At 40.3% G+C, this 19,818-nt stretch overlaps 1 non-coding gene and 1 pseudogene across 1 annotated transcript; one reads left to right on the top strand and one right to left on the bottom strand.

Annotated features, from left to right (window-relative positions):
* Positions 1 to 1,718: 1,718 nt before the first annotated feature.
* LOC111827765 lies at positions 1,719 to 1,917 on the top strand. The gene has a single exon (XR_002831492.1). It is a non-coding gene; the product is annotated as a U2 spliceosomal RNA (small nuclear RNA).
* A 13,129-nt stretch (positions 1,918 to 15,046) lies between these two features.
* LOC111827767 lies at positions 15,047 to 15,144 on the bottom strand (annotated as a pseudogene).
* Between the last annotated feature and the right edge of the window lie 4,674 nt (positions 15,145 to 19,818).

Genomic DNA, 19,818 nt, shown 5'->3' with positions numbered 1-19,818 from the left:
AAAAGATAAAAAGGAAAAAGGAAACCCAAGCCCAGAAGTTTTACAAAAAATCTCCAAAAGCATTTGTATCACTTGTATATGGACTACAGGGATTATGACTAGAAGTATAGAAATGGAGGGTGGATAAAGTGATACAATGAGAGAGATAAGTGGCAAAAAATTATCCTATTCTAAACTTAGACTCCAAAATCACTTCAGGAGAAATTTCACTAGCGTCAAGTATAAAGTTTCTCTTTGGCTTCCTAAGTCAGATATATTAAGACTTTTAAATCCCTGAATGCATAAAGGGCACCCTTGATGTAACATGTACATCAAGGCTGGACAGACCTGAATACAACTTCTTCTGGGCTCTGAAGTTGTTTAACTCCACTTCCAAAGTAAAAACGCATTTATTAATGCTACTACCGCTATTATGACAACAACAACAATTACAGCCACTATCACTTCTGCTTCTACCTTCTTCAGCTGAACCCTATGACAGGTGTTTTACACATATAATATCAAATCTTCATAGAGCCCCATAAGAAAATTGCAATTATTTCCATTATACAGGTGAGAAAGCTAAGCTAAAGACTGAGGCTTAAACAAAACTTACCCATATGGCAGAGGCAGATTTCAAACTGAGTCTGTGCAATACCATAGTCTATCCTTGCTTTTTATTGGATTATCAGGCCCACCAACTACTTGAGTTTGGCGCTCCTGTAGAAAGCATTAATGCTTGCCTGTGGGTGTGGGGTTCAATTCAGTACCAGGGCAATCATTTTTAATGTACTCCATTGACCTTTGGATAAGTGCTCATTTCTAATCAAAACAACACGGAGTGCCTTAATTAAAGAAAATAAAAAGGAAGTACCATTTCGGTCATATAACATAAAACACATAAAATTATTGCTCAAAAGGCGGTATAGGCAAGATACTAACAAGAAAAAAGAGAAACAACTCCCATTGATTGAGTGCTTACAATATGCCATCACTGTTTTGAGCACTTGACATGCATTAGCCTGTTTATTTTCATAACAACCTCTTGCTATGCCCCTTTTGTGGATGAGAAAACTGAGGTACAAAAAGGTTAATAACTGGCCCAGGATGACATGGCTAAATATCACAGTAAGAAGGAGAACAGGGGCTTAAATCCAGATAGAGAACCCATGCTCTGAATAAATTGTTTACAAAACAGAGTATAATTCAAAACCCAGTAAATGACAGTGCCGCTAATGGCTGCAAAGAAAGTCTGGCCATAGCCCACCATGCCCTCTCCACACACAACATTGGGCCCTTTGATGGCAAGAGACCAATGGACTATATGAGAGATGAGGCTGATCCAGGAGGGCAATGGCTCTATTTCTATGAAAATATTAACATGCTTACCAAAACCAAGCTGAAGAAAACCTTTAAGGGTGAATTTTAGGAAGAGAGGCAGTCATGTTCAAATTACTTTATGCAAAGAAAGAAAACAACTATCACTGATTTTTAGAACATCCACACTAAAAGCCACAAATATTTGCAGACTACAGAAATCTAACATCAATAAACTTTGAACCATCATTGGAGTGGTAAGCTCTTCTAGGAAGAAAAGCATTTTCCCCCATCTATTTTTTTCCATTTCTTCCATTAGATCTTTGTATTTATAATGATGATGATGATGATGATGGTTTTACATTTACTGAGTTTCTACTTTGTGCCTAGAGTGTGATAAAAGTTTTACATTTAATAACGTAATCGCTTCTCGGCCTTTTGGCTAAGATCAAGTGTAGTATCTGTTCTTATCAGTTTAATAATAATGTAAATACTCGTTTGATATTCACAAAAGCCCTACAGAGTCATTATCACTATTTTCTATACTGAAGAAACTGAGACTCAGAAAAGAAACTTGCCCAAGGTCAACAGCCATTTCATTTTTGTTTGATCTAAAAGCCCATAATATTAATTGTGTATGTCCAGAATATATGTGTGGCCACCTGACTGTCCCATCCTTCTGCAGAAACAAAGGCCACAGTAAGCTCTGCACCTTCTGGCCAAGTTCCATCACCTCCAAGTCCTGGGCAGAAATGAATGGAGCCACACTGGCCAAAGACTGACCAGAAACCTCAGTGCGCTTTGACCACCTCTTTAGACTAGAAACAGGTACACTCCCTCATAATGATGTTCTAACTAGAAAAATATCCCCAAGACGGACCAGTATGTTTAGTTTTCAGAACATTTGTCACTACAAAGTTCATCATAGTTCTGAAGGAAGGACTAGAGTGCTTCAAGACAGAACTAAAACACAAGAGGCTCAAGGAAAGAAGCGAATGCTCCTAATTTAAGTTTTAGTCTAAAACATGTTTGCAGTTGAACCTGGAAGGTGTGGCTCAGTGGTTGAGCATTGGCCCATGAGCCAGAAAGTCATGGTTCAGTTCCCGGTCAGGTTACATGTGGGGTTGTGGGCTCAATCCCCAGTAGGGGGCGTGCAGAAGGCAGCCACTGATGTTTGTCTCTATCCCTCCCCCTTCCTCTCTCTAAAATCAATAAAAGTATTTTTTTAAAATAAAATAAAATGTATTCTCCTTTGAATAAATTGTCCATAGCTGTGACTATTACATTTTGATAGCCAGAAATGATGGCACTAGGTCAGATAAGAACAACCACTATGGAAATGTTGAAAGTACTTACTGAGGTAGTAGGAAAAAGACTTCAAAGTTGACTACATCATTATTAAGTAACATTTTGTTAGACATTTCAATTCATAAGCACAGTAAGTCTTTGAATAGATAAAAATATCTTCTATTACAACCAATTACTATGATGGATGATAAAATATGAGAAAAAATAAAATGTCTTTTAACACTCTTCTCGCTACCCCCTCACACATACTCAGACCTCCCGGAACCACTGTGCTTCTCAGGAAGCACCATGCTCTTCCCAGTGTTGGTGATGCTCATAGTGCAACCTCTGCCTCCAACTCCTTGCTTCTCCCCTTTTCCCATCAGACTAAGCCACCTCAGCCACCCTCCTCCAGGAAGTCTCCATGGATTCCCTCCTCTGTGCAAGCATCAATCAAAGCATTTATCCCACGGTTTACTTTTTGGTCTCCACAAGAGACCAAGAATTCTTTGATGACAGAGACCACTCTTACTGTTTTTTATATCACGGCACTTAGTTAAGGCTCTCAAGAAAATTTATACTAAATGAATGAAAATATATTGAAAAATTAAGAGCTTCTTAGAAATAAGAGGGGAAAATGTCTAAAATGCAAATCTTGCACAATGTAATCTGGTCCTCATTGTTCATAAGGGTGTGTTTTAAAAACACACACACACACAGAAGGATGTACTAGTACTTAACTGTCCTTCACTAAATATATTTTGTAACTCCAAACCACATAGATATACCGTTACTTTAAACTGATTTACTGTTCAACAAATGTATGAATTCGGACAGTATAACTGAATAAGTATACATATGAAATAATAAAGCCACCACAAAATTATGATACAAATGTAAAAAGCGCAATGACACTTTGAATAGGTGCCGCGTAGTTCTGACACTGATTCCAATAGGAACAAGCCGTTTACCCTTTGGTCTCAGGTTCTCCACCCATAAAGTGGGGGTGACCATCCTTGCCACTGCTTCAGTCAGGTCTCGTAAGGACAATGGAGATACAGCGTAAGCGTGCGAGTCTTCGCAATGAAGGCACCAGAATGCAACGTGTTACATACCCCCAGGTAGAGTTCCCGCCGCCACCCCTCCCGGTAATGACCCTTCCCCACTCTGTGCTCCCGCCAGCAGGCTGAGAGTGTAGACCTTTGCATAAACGTGTTGACAACCAAAATAAAGTCTACGTCGGTGGGCACAAGCTTTCCTCGCTGGGGCTCGGTCTGGATTAGAAACCGCGAGGGACTTGCTCCCCTGCGGAGGCCACGCCTGCGCCCCTCTGGACCCCGTTACGCTTGTGCCAGGTGAAACGGATCCCGGGCCTTTGCGCTCCTCCATCCAAAAGAGTGGGGTCCAGCTAATTCAAGGGTCAAGGTAGCGGAGTAGATGGGGAGGAGGAAGAGGAGGAGGTGAGACTGGAGGGCTTGGGCGGAGAGCTTACCTGGCCTCGCCGAGGGGCGCCAGGGGCGGGTGCGGAACGAACACCCCACAATCAGACGGCGGGTGCGGAACGAACACCCCACAGTCCGACGGCGGAGGCTGCGGCTTCTTCTTGGAGCGCCAGAGGTGGAAAGGGGTGTGCTTCTTGGAGCTCCTGGACGGGCTGGACTCCCCGGGGTCGCCCTGAGGCGGCAACGACAGTGGCATCTTCTCGTCCGCCTCCTCCACCTGCCGCTCCGACGCTGCTCTGTCCGCCGCCCGGCCCTTGTGGAAGAACATACCTGGGCTCCGGCTCGCCTGCCTTTCGCAGGGCGCCGTCGGTCCCCGCCCCCTCGGCGGGGAGGCCAGGACCGAGCCGAGACCGCACCGCAGCGGGAGACCTCTGCGCGGAGACGACGGCCGGGCCGCGGCACAGCGCCCCCGCGTGGCGAGGGCGGCACAGCGCGGCAGCCCAGGTGAGGCGCGCGCGTCGGGAGCCGCAGGTAAGGCCCACGCGGTCCCCGGCCTCCCGGCGCGCGGCAGCTGTGGGGCAGCGACACCTACTGGGATCCTTGGGAACTGCGTCTCCTGACACTGCACCGCCTTTGTCTGGTTTGGGAACTAGAGGGGGGCCGATTTCCATACCTCCGGTGCATGTGCCATCTGCCGCAGGCGGAGTTGTTGGCCGCTAGCGACCTGTGCCAGGCTGGCAGGATAAGTGGCTTAGCCATGAGTCCCGCCTGAAGAAGGATGGGAGAGGCGCATCCCGTGGCCGGGCCACCCCGCAATTATGACTATTCCACTCTGGCCTTTGGGTGGCTTGGGCAATATCATGCTGGGTGGCTTCCGTTTCTGTTTGTAAACATGAGTGCCAACTTCTCATCTCTCCCTTTAAGAGTCTAAATAACTAATTTGTACTTACATCTCATAAAGCACAAAAGGATAAAAAAAACCAAAAGGTGATTAGGCATATTCCCCAGTTCCCAAAGGACTTAATAGGTCCCTCACAGTGAATTAAATGCCAATCCCACTAGGTTCTCATCATCTGCGTTACTGTTAATGATTTTCTTTATTAACTTCACAATTGTGGTTACATAGCAAAGGCGACTAATATTTAAGCAAAGGAAGTACATGAGCAACTATTTTGGGCATTATTCGAGTATAAAGAGCTCAAGAACCAAGCAATGCTTAAAAATTCAACGCAGCACAAAGTCCCTCCTATACTGTGATACCTTCTTTCTTTTATCTTGAAGACCCAGCTCATTCATTCGTTTTTATTTAATTATTTTTATATTTACATTTTTACCAAGGTATAACCTACCTACAGTTCTAAAATATGCAGATCACAAGTATATAACTCAATTTTTTACAGATTTATGTGGTTGGGGATATAAAATTATTTTAATGAAGAACAGTTGACATGGCCCAGAAAAATCCTCTGTATGTGGCTTTTAAATATACCATTATAAAAATAAAGAGTATTTCCAAACTTTAGAAGTTTCTCTCCTGCCCTGACTCAGTGCCTTACAGCCCCTGCCCCTTCTGTAAAAGTTAACCATTATTTCAACCTCTATTACCAGTAACTAATTTTGCCTCTTCTGGAAGTTCATCACAATATGTGTAATCACAATATGTAATTTTTTTGTGTTTGGTCTCTCTTGCTCAATATTAGTCTATGAGAATCATCCATTTTGTTACATGTAGTAGTTTTTCATTTTTAAGAAAAATTATTGTGTACTATTCCATGATATAAATATACCACAATTCTTCTACCCCTTCTACTGGGGATGGACATTTAGTTGCTTCCAGTTTGGGCTATTATAAATAAAGTTGATATGATGAACCTTCTTAGACATAAACACTCATTTCTTTTGGGTATATACCCAGGCATTCAGTCTCAGAGTAGAATATGCATATGTTCAGTGTTAGTAAATTTTGCCAAATAATTTTCCAAAATGGTTGTATCAATTTATACTCCTCCCAACAATGTTTGAAATTTCCAGTTTCTGCATCTTCATCAACCTTTGATATTATCAATCCTTTTCATTTTGGTCTTTCTGATAGGAGTCTCAAGAAATATTTATTTTAAAAAACTCAAAAAAAGAAAAACACACACATAAAAACAAAAAGAAACCCCAAAATAAAATACAAAAAAATATTTTTTGAGTACTACTTATTTGCCAGGCCCTGACTTGGGGGAGGAGGATGACTAACAGATACATAGGTGATATATGAGAATTGGTAGAGGTATGTACAAGGCATTATGGGAGTTTGGAAGCATCACTAACAGAGCCTGGGAGTTTGGGGAGGAGGAACAGGAGTACTCAATAAGGATTTGTTATAAAACTGGCCTTAAAGGGCAAAGGAAACTGCAAGAAAAGGGAAAGAGAGAAGGAAAAGAGAAGCAAAGGAAGAAGAGGGAAAAGGAAAAAAAAGGAAATCTTCTTATACACATTTGTTCAAATATTTACAAGTTCAGTAATTCAGTCTTTCATTCCTGACTCCTCCAAGCAGAATTCTTCATGGCACCCCTCTTTGTGTCACCAGCAAATCTGGTATATATTTCAGTTATCACACTATTCACATTGCATGGGCCTCATTTATTTACATATATGTGTCTCCTATTAGCCTGAGAGAAACTTAAGGACATTTCTCATTTATTTTTATATTTTCAGAACACGAATGTCCATTAAATGAAATAATCCAAATGAACTGGCATACTAACTTGATTGAATACCTAGACTGTCTCAGGCACAGATCTTTTAGACTGTGCACTTTGTAAGAGCAAATGTCACATGCCTTTTTCATGATTATATCCCCAATGACTAGCACAGTGCATAGCACAGAGTAGACACTCAATACATATTTTATATGAATTATGTGTATAAATATATAAGGAATTAGAACTATGCATAAAAGAGAAGATTCAGTACTTGTGATTAATCTAGTGAGGAAAACAAACATGCAAATATAATAGAACTTGATACAACAAAATACAGCTTGTATGATAAAAGTTGTACGTGTTCAAGACGTTTCACTTTTTTTCAGTCATTGCAAAAACAGATCCACTCAGGCTTGTTTAAGCAATAAATTAATTTATCACAGCATATTAGGTGTCTCATAATATCCCAAGAACCAGAGAGCGCAAACAAGTCCAGCCATTCCAGAGAGCTGATCTAGAAAACACCACTGTCGCCACCTCTCAGCACTAGACTCTACACACCAGCAGCTACTGCCACCCCAGGAATCAAAGGCCCGTTTCAACCACTCTTGACAAATCAGCTCCCCACCTCACCCCCTCGACATGCATATTGCTCACTTCTGAAAGAAAAGTTCCATGCAGGTACTGATTGGGGGAGTCTGGGTCATTTAACAGCTTCCTAGCTACAAGGGAGATTTAAATTTTCTGGGTTCTGCCTCAGAGAGATAGAATTCAGGTGGCTAAAAGTTTGCCAAACATAGCACAGGTGTAGGCAGCCAAAGGCATGAAAGATGGTCACTGCCAAAGGAAAGGGCAAAAGGCTATGGGAACACAGACGTGATTAACTCTGCATGGCTCAGAGACGTCATCAGCAGGGAGGTGACCGGCTCATGAGCTGTGCTGATGAATCAGAATTTATCAGATGGAGATGGGAGCGCTGGCAATCCAGGAAGAGTAAACAACATGGGCCAACCTCAGTGAGGTTGGAGAAAAGGGGGGTGGGGTGGGGCGGAGTGGCAGGAGGCGAGGTTGGGAAAATCAGGTGGGGCCAGATTGCTAAGCACTTGGTAAACCACGCTTTTAAGGAATTGGGATTTAGCTTTGTAGGCAATAGGGGAGGGACTCAGCTTACATTTTTAAGTAGAGGAGTGACATAAGCAAACTCGAGTTTGATAAAGTGTGCCCTGAATGGAATGGAGTCAGGAAAAACTAGTAAGGTGAAACCATTTGAGTAAAGCCAGTAAAGAGGTTGCTACAAAAAGTTAGGTGAGCCCTGGCTGGGTAGTTCACTGAGTTAGAGCGTCATCCCCATACACCAAGGTTGTGGGTTTGATCCTGGTCCAGGGCACATACGGAAATCAACCAGTGAATGCATAAATAGGTGGAACAAGAAATCGATGTTTCTCTCACTAAAAATCAATAATTAAAAAAAAATATTTAAACATAAGTCAGGTGAGAGGTGATAGGAACCCACACCAAGGCAGTAGGGGGGTGGGAAGACAGTCGGGGATGGAGAGGAGTGTATGCATACAAAATAGATGTAGGAGATGGGATCACCCAGAATTATAGTAAGTGAAAGAGAAGCAATCTAGGACAGCTATGAGATTAGGTGTCCAGCTTGGGTAAATGGATGGAGGTGAAACCATTAATGGAAAACAGGAAAACAGGGTCTCTGGGCATGAAAATAAATATGGTTTTGAACATATTGACTCTGAAGTGCCTGGAGGCTACATAGGCAGAAATGTTTAGTTCATTGAAAAGTATGGTTCTGGAGGTCACAGGTCAGGGCTACATTATGTAGTTTCGGACATCATTACTGAATGAGATCACCCAGGGGAACTGTGTAGAATTAGGATAAAAGCGGAGCAAGGACAAAACCCTGAGTAACACTAACATTTGTGTATTTTGATGGTAAGGAAGAGCCTGCATACAACTGAGTCCAGCCAGCTGCTGAAGAGAATATCTGGGGTAGAGTGTAGCCTGGACAAGGTCATGTGATTTCTGTCTTTGAGATTGTAATAGATAGATGGAGGCTCGGTCCTCTATTGTGTCATGCCCTTTGCCCTCCTTTCCCTCTGTCCAGCAATTTGAGGTCCATGTCAAATCTTCACTCATCCTCCATGAGGCCAATTTCCTCTGACCTATGCTGATTTTTTTCTCTCCCTAGCTTTCCAGTACACTTTCTATCTGAATTTAAGTTGACATTGTGGTAGATTGTTAAAATGCCCACAATTCTCCACTCTTCCCAGAAAGAAGCAGAGTCCATTATCTCACTGCATAGTCTGAAGCCAAATATATTGCTTTGAGCTAATTATGTATTCATATTCAACACATGTCTTTGTACCTAGATGTTTGCTTATAGTCACAAACTTTAGCTGTTCTCCTATATATAGTCAATGAAACCTCAATGGCACCTGATGATGCCATTATTACAACATAATTGTCATTAACCAACTTTGAGTCCTAGGAGACACATGCTAAAAATTCTCCATTTTATGGTGCATTATTTTTATTTATTTATTTTTAATCCTCACCCAAGGATATTTTTTCATTGATTTTAGATAGAGTGGAAAGGGAGAGAGAGAGAGAGAGAGAGAGAGAGAGAGAGAGAGAGAGAGAGAGAGAGAAAGGAGAGAGAGAGAGATGAGAGGGACACATGGATTAGTTGCCTCCCACACGTGCCCTGACCGGGGGCAGGGATCAAACCTAAAATGCAGGTACATACCCTTGACTGGGAATCTGAATCCACACCCTTTGGTGCATGAGCCAACACTCTAACCACTTTGCTACACTGGCCAGGGCTATTGGTGCATTATTAATATCAATGCAAATTTAAAAATTCCTAGACGGAGTGGTTTAAGGGTTAATTATAGACAGTCCTCACTACATAAAGCCTGTATATATAGTTTAGAATTTCTTCATATGGAGACTTAATGTAAAAAACAAAATTTAGCACAGCCAAGGATTATCTAAAGTCAAATATGGTGAATAAAGTATATAATACAAATAAGGTATTTTTTCAGGCAGGGATATATAAAAATTAGATTTATTTATAAAAGAATGTGAATTGTTTTTCTTGTGTTTCTTTAACTGGTCTCAAAAGCAATTTCAAGAGTTTTGTTGATGCTTTGATTAATCACATTACTGTTCTCCAAGTATGTAGCCTTCTGGCTTTTCAACTTTGAAGAAAGACAACATATTTTTTCGTTTATTATGTTTGTTTAAAATAGTTACCCAACTTTATAGTTATACCTTTATGCTACTGGCCTTAATTCAAGTAATTTATTTTAATATAGAGAATTTACTGGTGTCCTGGCAAGGTGGCTCAAGCGGTTGGAGCATCAACCCATACACCAAAACGTTTCGTGTTCAATTCCAGTCAGGGCACGTACCTAGGTTGCAGATTCAATCCTGGTCCAGCTCAGACGGGAGGCAACCAAGATGATGTTTCTCTCTCTCTCACTCACTCTCTCTCTCTCTCCAATAAAAACATATCCTCGGGTGAGGATTAAAAGAAAAAAAAGAAAGAGAGAATTTACTGGTAATTGGGAATTAGCACTAGAATTTTTCATAAAGACACTCTTCAGCCAATCAACAAGCATGGCTCAGGGCACAGCTAGGTGTTACATAGGACCCAAAATATTCTTCAGGAGTTTTATATCTAGTTTAACACAGAAGACAAATAAATATTAGATGAAAAGAGAACAAAATAAGAAGTTGCTGCTTTAATGTTTTAATCATTATTTTACTAATCTAATGTATAAAAACTAGTACATTTTATTCATGTCTTTGTCTATGGCTGCACTTTAGTTCACTATTATTCCTCCTCTCTTCCTAGCTTGTCCTAAATAACTAATCAGAATGACACCCATACTTGATCTGCTGAAATATTCAAATTGCTTGGACGAGGTTCCATCCTGCAACCAAGACATGATAGATTTACATACCACCCAGGTAAAGCATTGCCCATCCATAGTAAATTGAGGGTACTAGATAATTCTTCTAGATGAGTGAGGACTTTGCAAGAGATGGCGTGATTATAATATGAAGAAATAGAAATAATATTTTGTCTCACTTGCAATGCTTAAGTTGTATGAATTATGTATTGTTGACGTTTATTCATATTTGCCTTGTTCTGTTAAAGGAGTTAAGCAGGCAAGTAAAATATAGATAATATATAAGCCATGGGATGTGTAGGTTGATTTTCCTACTCAAAACATAGAATATAATTTAATGCACTGTAGTAATAGCATAAAAAAGTAGCTTAAATGTTTAAGCAACCAGATTCAAACACTGCTCAGCTTGCTAGTTATGGGTAATTTATACACAGGAAAATCTACCCCATTAGTTACTATATTTAGTATCCAGAGCAATCCATGTCATTGTGGGCTAATTGTTCTGACTAAATGGATCCATTTAATGTAAAAGTTAGTATAATTGCTTTTCCTCCCACTGAATTGACATTGACTCTGATGTACCCATTACCTAAATTATTATATTCTAGGTTCAAGCCCATAGTACCAGATCTTAAACAGACTTCCATTTTATTTTATTTTTCTTTATTGATTAAGGTATTACATATGTGTCCTTACCCCCTCATTGCCCCCCCAACCCCCACTCATGCCCTCACTCCCCTGTTGTCTGTGTCCATTGGTTAGGCTTATATGCATACATACAAGTCCTTTGGTTGATCTTTCCCCCTTACCCCCACCCTCCCCTACCTTCCCTCTGAGGTTTGAGCACCTGATTGATGCTTCTCTGTCTCTGGATCTATTTTTGTTCATCAATTTATGTTGTTCATTATAATCCACAACTGAGTGAGATCATGTGATATTTATCTTTCTCTGACTGGCTTATTTTGTTTAGCATGAGGTTCTCCAGTTCCATCCATGCTGTTGAAAATGGTAAGAATTCCTTCTTTTTTACAGCGGCATAGTATTTCATTGTGTAGATGTACCACAGTTTTTTAATCCACTCATCTGCTGATGGGCACTTAGGCTGTTTCCAAATCTTAGCTATGGTAAATTGTGCTGCTATGAACATAGGGGTACATATATCCTTTCTCATTGGTGTTTCTAGTTTCTTGGGATATATTCCTAGAAGTGGGATCATTGGGTCAAATGGGAGTTCCATTTTTAGTTTTTTGAGAAACTCCATACTGTTCTCCACAGTGGCTGCACCAGTCTGCATTCCCCCCAGCAGTGCACGAGGGTTCCTTTTTCTCTGCATCCTCTCCAGCACTTGTCGTTTGTTGACTTGTTGATGATAGCCATACTGACAGGTGTGAGATGGTACCACATTGTCGTTTTGATTTGCATCTCTCAGATGATTAGTAGACTTCTGTTTTAAAAAGTAGCAGTAAATGAGGAGATTTTGTAGCAGACATGGCTAGTTGTCCACCCTAATATCCTTCCCCCCTTCTTCAAAACATTACCCTGATTATATTTGAGGTGAGAAATGTGTCCAACTAACAATACTTGATACCCTGTGTCTCTCCCAGCAGGGAATGGTCATTTGACACCGTATTGGCCAGTGGGAATACAGGGGGATGTTCCTGGGGAGGGTTTTCCTTCTTAAGTACAATAGTAAACCTTTGAAAGGAAGAAGCCCTTGGCTTCCTTCCTTTACATCTTCTTTCCTTCTTCCCTCCTGGGTAATGAATGTTATGCCAAAGAAGCCAAATCCATCTTATGGCCAAAAGAATGATGGGGCAGGAAGATAGAAGCATCCTGGGATAATATGCCATCATGGAGCCACTACCCAGCCCTAGATACCTACTTCTAGACTTCTTTAATATGTACAATAAAACTTCTCTTTTTTGGTTGACTATTCTGCTATCTGCAGTCAAAAACACAGACCCAAAATAGTTGCCAAAAAATGATAACTATTACATGTGAGATCTGGTAAATAGAAAACACTTTAGGAAAGCTTTAATTAATTAATAAATTAACATGAAAACAGGTGAGGGAATCCGATCACAAGGAGGTAAAAGCAATAATATGAAAATTAATAATATAACTATTAGTCATTATTATTATAGGTAATTTTAAAAATATATGTTTTTATTGATTTTTAGAGGAACAGGGAAAGGAAGAGAGAGATAGAAACATCAATAATGAGAAAGAATCATTGATTGGTTGCCTCCAGCATGCCCCCTACTGGGGTTTGAGCTTGAAACCTGGGCATGTGTCCTGACCAACAATCAAACCGTGACCTCCTGATTCATAGGTCAATGCTCACCCACTGTGCCACACTGGCCAGGCTCAGATTTCTTTTATACATCATTACTAGTTGCATTTATTTATTTATTTATTTATTTTTATATTTGTTGTTTTGGGAGGCTTTCCAGTAAAGACAGGAAGACCTATTAGATAAATTCAAATAGTTGCTCTTCAAAAAATACATTATTTAAGTTACAGTTGATATTCAATATTATATTAGTTTCAGTTGTATAGCATTGTGGTTAGACATTTATATAACTTACCAACTGGTCACCTCATTAAGTCTAGTACCCAACTGGCACCATACATAGTTATTACAGTATTATTGACTATATTTTCTATAATGTATTTTACACCCCCGTGATTATTTTGTTAACTACCAATTTGTACGTCATAATCCCTTCACCTTTTTCACCCAGCCCCTCCACCCTCCTCCCATCTGTAATCAACAAAATGTTCTCTGCTAGTTGTTCTTGAAGCTAGGTTCCCATGGCAGCACATGGTTCTGTGGCAGCCTATGAGGGACTGTTGCAGCTATTTGTTTACTTATCAGTTCTCTGCCACACGGGAATGTGAGTTCCTTGAGGAAGAAATTATTTCTGACTAGAGGTCTGGTGCATGAAATTCATGCACGGGTAGGGTCCCTAGGCCTGGCTGGTGATCAGGGCCTATCAGGTTCCCCACCTCCTGGCCTCCCTGCCTCCTCCTTCCCTCACTCCCTCAGCGCCCAGCCACTGCCACTGGTCATCCACCTTGTTCTGTGCCGCCCCCTGGTGGTCAGCGCATGTCATAGTGAGCAATCAAGCTCCTGGTCTCCTGATCGAACTCCCGAGGGGTCAATTTGCATGTTAGCCTTTTATTATATAGGATGCATCTTAGTATCTTGAGTACCTTGCATAGCTTTGCACATAAAAGCCTATTAAGTGAATGAGCACACTGCTCTGTGAGAATACTGGGAAAGGGTAGGGGGAGGGATGGTGGAGAAATTTACTTTATTGTATCTGTCTTCCAGGAATACAGAAATGTTATATTATGGTTAGTGAGTGAAAAGACTATTAGACAATCTGCCTAGAATAAGGCAGTGAATAAAATCGGAGGTATAAATGGTAAATAGTAATATGTGACCGGCAGACTATGAAAGGTTCCTATTTAATTTTGCCCTTTGCCTTAATGGCAATGCAACCCAGATGAACTGTTTTTCTATGGAGAAGATTAGATCATGGGCCAGAAGCCGTCTTGGACCTGAGACCTGTGAAGAGTCAAGCTGCCTGAAGGTTACATCTTCAGTCTTTTGATGGTTAGAAACAGAAGTAGTTACTGTGCAGCTAAACTTTCAAGACCGGTTATTAGCATGGGTCCTTTCTAAGATCACCTAACTTTGTATTTGTAAGTTATTTGTGAGTATATGTGCTTTCTAAAGAGGACCTCCCAAATTGTATGAGTACTGAGACTCTGGTTGATACTAGAAAAATGTTCTAGAATTGTGCCCAGGACATAGCATGCTGTGCATGTGTTAGCTGTATAAATAAATTGTGTTATATATGGTGAACGTCCTAACCTCCTGACATATAGTTTCTTACATTTTCAGAATAAAATCCACTTGCAACACCCCAGCATGAACATAAGTATTTCATCCATGCTTTTGATTATTTTGTATTCCTTTCCTAACATATCTATATCTTTCTTTTTTCTCTCAGCCTCTTACTAGTAAAATCATGCCAGTCCTTCAAAGCGTCTTAGAAACACAGTGATCATTACAGAGTATCACTTGTAGTGTTTAGAAAAATATGAAGAATAAACCATGTCATGTTTGTGGCAGTGATAGCACTAAGGAAGAAAGACATGGGCTTCACTGTATCATCAGATCGAGAGGTGAATGCGAAAAGGTACTGATTATAAAACAGGATTTTCAAAAATTCAAGTTATTCTATGACAGATTTTTTTATTAGATAAACTGAATACCTTAATTTTTTTTTTTTTAAATCAGTTCTAAACCATTCTGCTTGTTTCTAAAATTCAGGGAGCCTTTAGGAACATACCAATCCTGGGATGGCAATTTTTTTTTTTTTTACACTGTACTAGGATAGAATGAACCACCTCAGTAGCTTCTGAGGCTAATACATTTCTATCACCACAATTACTTTAGCAAATGGGATGGCAATTTTGACAATTAATGTATGTGGGCAAATTATCCACAGAAATGCCCCCCAAAGTTGTTGATAAAAGTCTGTATTAAATTTCAATTAGTATATTTTAAAGTAAAAAAGGAGAACTCACATACTAGTAAATATTCAGCTCTGTGTAATTGTATTTTTTATTTAAAAAATTTAAATTTTATTTAGCCCTAGCCTGTTTCGCTCAGGGGATAGAGCGTTGGCCTGCGGACTGGAGGGTCCCAGGTTCTATTATGGTCAAGGGCACATGCCTGGTTGTGGACTTGATCCCCAGTGGGGGATGTGGAGGAGACAGCTAATCGTTGTTTCTCTCTCATCATTGATGTTTCTATCTCTCTCTCCCTCTCCGTTCCTCTCTGAAATCAATAAAGGTATATTTAAAAAATAAACACACACACACACACACACACACACACAAACACATTGCACCCTGAAAGACATAACAGAAACTTAAATGCATGTTATTAGGTGAAAAAAGCCACTCTGCAAAGGCCACATACTTTATGCTTTCAACTATATGATTCTGGAAAAGGAAAAACTATGGAGACATAAACGTATCAGTGGTTGCCAAGGTGTGGAAGCAGAAGGAGATGAATAGGTGGAGCACAGTGGGTTTCCAGGGCAGTGGAACCACTCTGTACGATTCTGTAATGGTGACTACATGTCATTACAGATTGGGCAAACTCATGGAATGGGAACTCTAAGGTAAACTATGGACTTTAGGTGATTAAGAAGTGTCAATGTAGGTTCATCGCTTGTAACAAATAATACGGTTCAGGATATGGTAATGGAAAAGGTTATGTATGTGGAGATAGAGTGTATGGGAACTCTCCGACTTTCTGCCCAATTTTGCTGTGAACCTAAAACTGCTCTGAAAAATAAAGTTAATTAATAAAAAATATATATTGCCTCTCTCTTAAGTTTAGCATTTAATTACTTAAAACGTATGAATTTTATTTTTGAAAAAGAATCCATGGAGCTATGGGTCTTGATACATATAACATGTGGTCTATGCATAATATAGTAACCATTAATAAACTATGAAATGAAATGCTCTAAAAAACGTGCTTTCAGTCATGACTTCTACTTCTTCTGAACTTTTCTGACATTTTTTTCTCTTGATCACTCTTTTTGTCCTGTCTTGCATTGTTGCTAAATCTCTGTGTAATATTCTGTTTTCCAGTCTAGACTGTAAGCAACTCTAAGGCAGAACTGTGACTTTGATTCCTGTATTTTCCCTACAGCTCTGGGGACAGGGCATTTCCAGCAGAGGAACAGGGTAAGCCAGGGCACAGGGTGTGAGTGAGGTCACACAGAGACCAGAGAGCCAGACAGGTGATGGGTGATGAAGCTGGTAAATTGGGTTAGGATTAGACCAAGAAATTTAGATTGCTTTTTTTTTTTAATGTAGGCAGTGAGGATTGGTTTTTGTAAAACCAGGGCAGGGGCATAATTAGAACTGTGCTAAAGAAGATTGCTCTGGCAGCAGATTGCAAAATGGGTTGGTGAGAGGGAGAGGAGGCACAGAGTCTAATAAAGGACATAAAAACAAGAGCTCCCATTTATTGAGAGTGCGCTATGTGCCAAGAACTCTGATAAATGCTTTATGAGCATCATTCCACATAACCTTCACAACAAGTCTAGGAAGCAGGTACTATCATTATACTCACTTTACCTCAGGAAAACGGTGAGGTGGAAACTTGGAGAAGTTACATAACAGCCAGGTTCTTGGGCCAGTGTGACCTGTTCAATCGCACAGTGCTTGATATAATGCTATGCTGTCGCCATCTTGAAATTCTGTTTCTTAACAAAGGGCATCATTTTCATTTTGCACTGACCATGGCGAGTTATGTAGTCAGTCTTGGTTGAATGATTTTGCCTGTGGCCACACAGGTAATGTAAGTCAGATATGGGGTTTAAGAGCCCCCTATGCTTCAGCTATGCTATGCTGCATTATCTTATGATTCAAGAGCAGAATGTGAAGGAGAGGAAAATGAATTTGAAAGAGATTTTATCAGTATTGAAAAGATTTTAGGCCTGGCCAGTGTGCTCAGTGGTTGAGCATCAACCTATGAACCAGGAGGTCACAGTTCAAGTCCCAGTCAGGACACATGCCTGGGTTACAGGCAGCCGATCAATGATTCTCTCTCATCACTGATGTTTCTGTCTCTCTCTCTCTCCCTCTCCCTTCCTCTCTGAAATCAGTTAAAAAAATATATTTTTTTTAGAAAAAGAAAGAAAAGGTCTAGAAAGTGGGTGTTGTTTTTGCCAAATTGAAATAATTTTGTATTGAGAACTTTTTTAGGCTTTCGCAAGATCTCTAGAGGTGACCAGAGGTTTCCTATTGGGAAACATTGTTACTTCATTGAGGGTGCTGTTAACTGGACTTGCTGAGTGGGGAGCTTTGAGCTTTATGTCTGGTGACAACAACGTATTATTGCAAGGATTTATTTTGCTGTTTCAAGAGTCAGGCTGTTCAAGATTTTTACAAGACTTCTTCATAACTTTTATACTTCCCAGACTATTTTTCTTTTGTACTCATTGAAAAACAGATTGAGCCCTAACCGGTTTGACTCAGTGGATAGCGTCAGCCTGTGGACTCAAGGGTCCCAGGTTCGATTCCGGTCAAGGGCATGTACCTTGGTTGCGGGCACATCACCAGTAGGGAGTGTGCAGGAGGCAGCTGATGGATGTTTCTCTCTCATCAATGTTTCTAACTCTCTATCCATCTCCCTTCCTCTCTGTAAAAAATCAATAAAATATATTTTTAAAAAATAAAAAAAATAGAAAAACAGATTGAAAACTGCTTGACTTATTTGTACCAGTTTTTTAATAAAAGCTTTTTATAGAAATACTAGAGGCCCGGTGCATGAACTTCATGCATGGTAGGGTTCCTAGGCCTGGCAGGCGATCAGGGCTGATCAGGCCCTGCGCTGCCGGCCAGGGCCTCCCTTCCTCGACTGCCAGCTGGGGCTCACTTCATTCCACGCTGCCCCCTGGTGGTCAGCACACGTCATGGTGAGTGATCAAATTCCCAGTCTCCCAGTTGAACTCCCAAGGGGACACTTTGCATATTAGCCGTTTATATATATAGATATTCATATGGGAAGAGTCAAATAATCTAATTAAAAAATTTTAGAATAATATTAATTTATTGGAATAAAAAAGTGAAACACAAATGCATGAGTTCTGAATATATATATATTACTTCCAAAGAATATTTGACATATTGCTTTAATCCACTCCTATATAATCCATTTGTGTAGACAAGAAGATAAAAAGTTCTGAGGAACTGTAATCATATAGTCATATAACACAATATTTTCAATAGGAACCCACATTTTATCTGTAACAGTGATAGAATTATATATGGTACATGACATGGTAGTCATAGGGAATGTGTTCCAAATTGTGACCTTAAAATACATATTCAAATTTTCTTTGCTGTTGTTTAAGAGCTATTTTCACTTTACAAAGCACATAATATGTGACCTCAAGAATGTTTAAATGACTGAATGACAAAGTGAATAAAAATCTATCATTAAAGCTAAAAGGGCCCTGGCCAGGTAGCTCAGTTGGTCAGAGCATTGTCCCAGTACTTCAAGATTTCGGGTTCCAACTCCAATCATGGCACATACAAGAAGCAACCAGTGAATGCATAAATGAGTGGAACCACAAATTGATGTTTCTCTCTCAAAAAAAATTTTTTTAAACATTTAAAAAAAAATGCTAATCATGACTTCCTACCTTGATTTGATGACCCACCACCATTGGGTTATGATTTGCCATTTGAGAATTATTGGACTAGTCAACCTCCAAGAAGAATTAGTCTTTCAAAAAGAATCCTGTGGCTACAGCTAGGATTTCCCTAATTTTTCCAATTATCAGGAACCTATTTTGGGTCTCAGCACAGTATTTACTTAACCATATTTTGGCAAGCTTAATGAAGAGAAAAACGTTAAATACCTGGTAAAGCGTCTGGATAGATCTAATTCAGACACTCTTTAGGAATAAGTTTACCAATTGCTTATTTTCACAAACAGAAGCTATAGATGTACACTTTGGGATGGATGGAAGGACTTGAGTATTCACATATTTTAGCCTTGTGTTAAATGCGGTTATTAATCTCTGCCATGGCTCTGACAAAGTTTAGAAGAGAAAATAGATATAAAAACACTTTGAAAACCAATGTTTTATTAAAATTATCCTGCGAAGGCAGGAGAGGGAGGCTGGCAGCAAGCTCCAGCGAGGCAGTGCCTCAGTATTTTTAAAACTCTGCTCTTACAGAATTGTCATGTTAACCTCCCCCAGAGCGATGACGAGGTGAGAGGCGCGAGGCTCTAGTCCAGTAGTTCTCAACCTTCTGGCCCTTTAAAGACAGTTCCTCATGTTGTGACCCCACCATAAAATTATTTTCGTTGCTACTTCATAACTATAATGTTGCTACAGTTATGAATCGTAATGTAAATATCTGATATGCAGGATGGTCTTAGGCGACCCCTGTGAAAGGGTCGTTCGACCGCCAAAGGGGTCGCGACCCACAGGTTGAGAACCGCTGCTCTAGTCTATTCCAAAGTAGAAGCTGTGGACTTGCCAGGGGTTTGACCCTACACGCCTGCGCTCGCTCCGTCTGCGCATGCTCAAGCTCGGCGCCGGCCTCCGCTCCGGG

This window comes from Myotis lucifugus, unplaced genomic scaffold (genome assembly GCF_000147115.1).
Source record: "Myotis lucifugus unplaced genomic scaffold, Myoluc2.0 scaffold_216, whole genome shotgun sequence".
Classification (NCBI taxonomy): Eukaryota; Metazoa; Chordata; class Mammalia; order Chiroptera; family Vespertilionidae; genus Myotis; species Myotis lucifugus.
The sequence above is the reverse complement of the archived record's forward strand: the minus strand, read 5'-3'. Positions and strand labels throughout refer to the sequence as shown.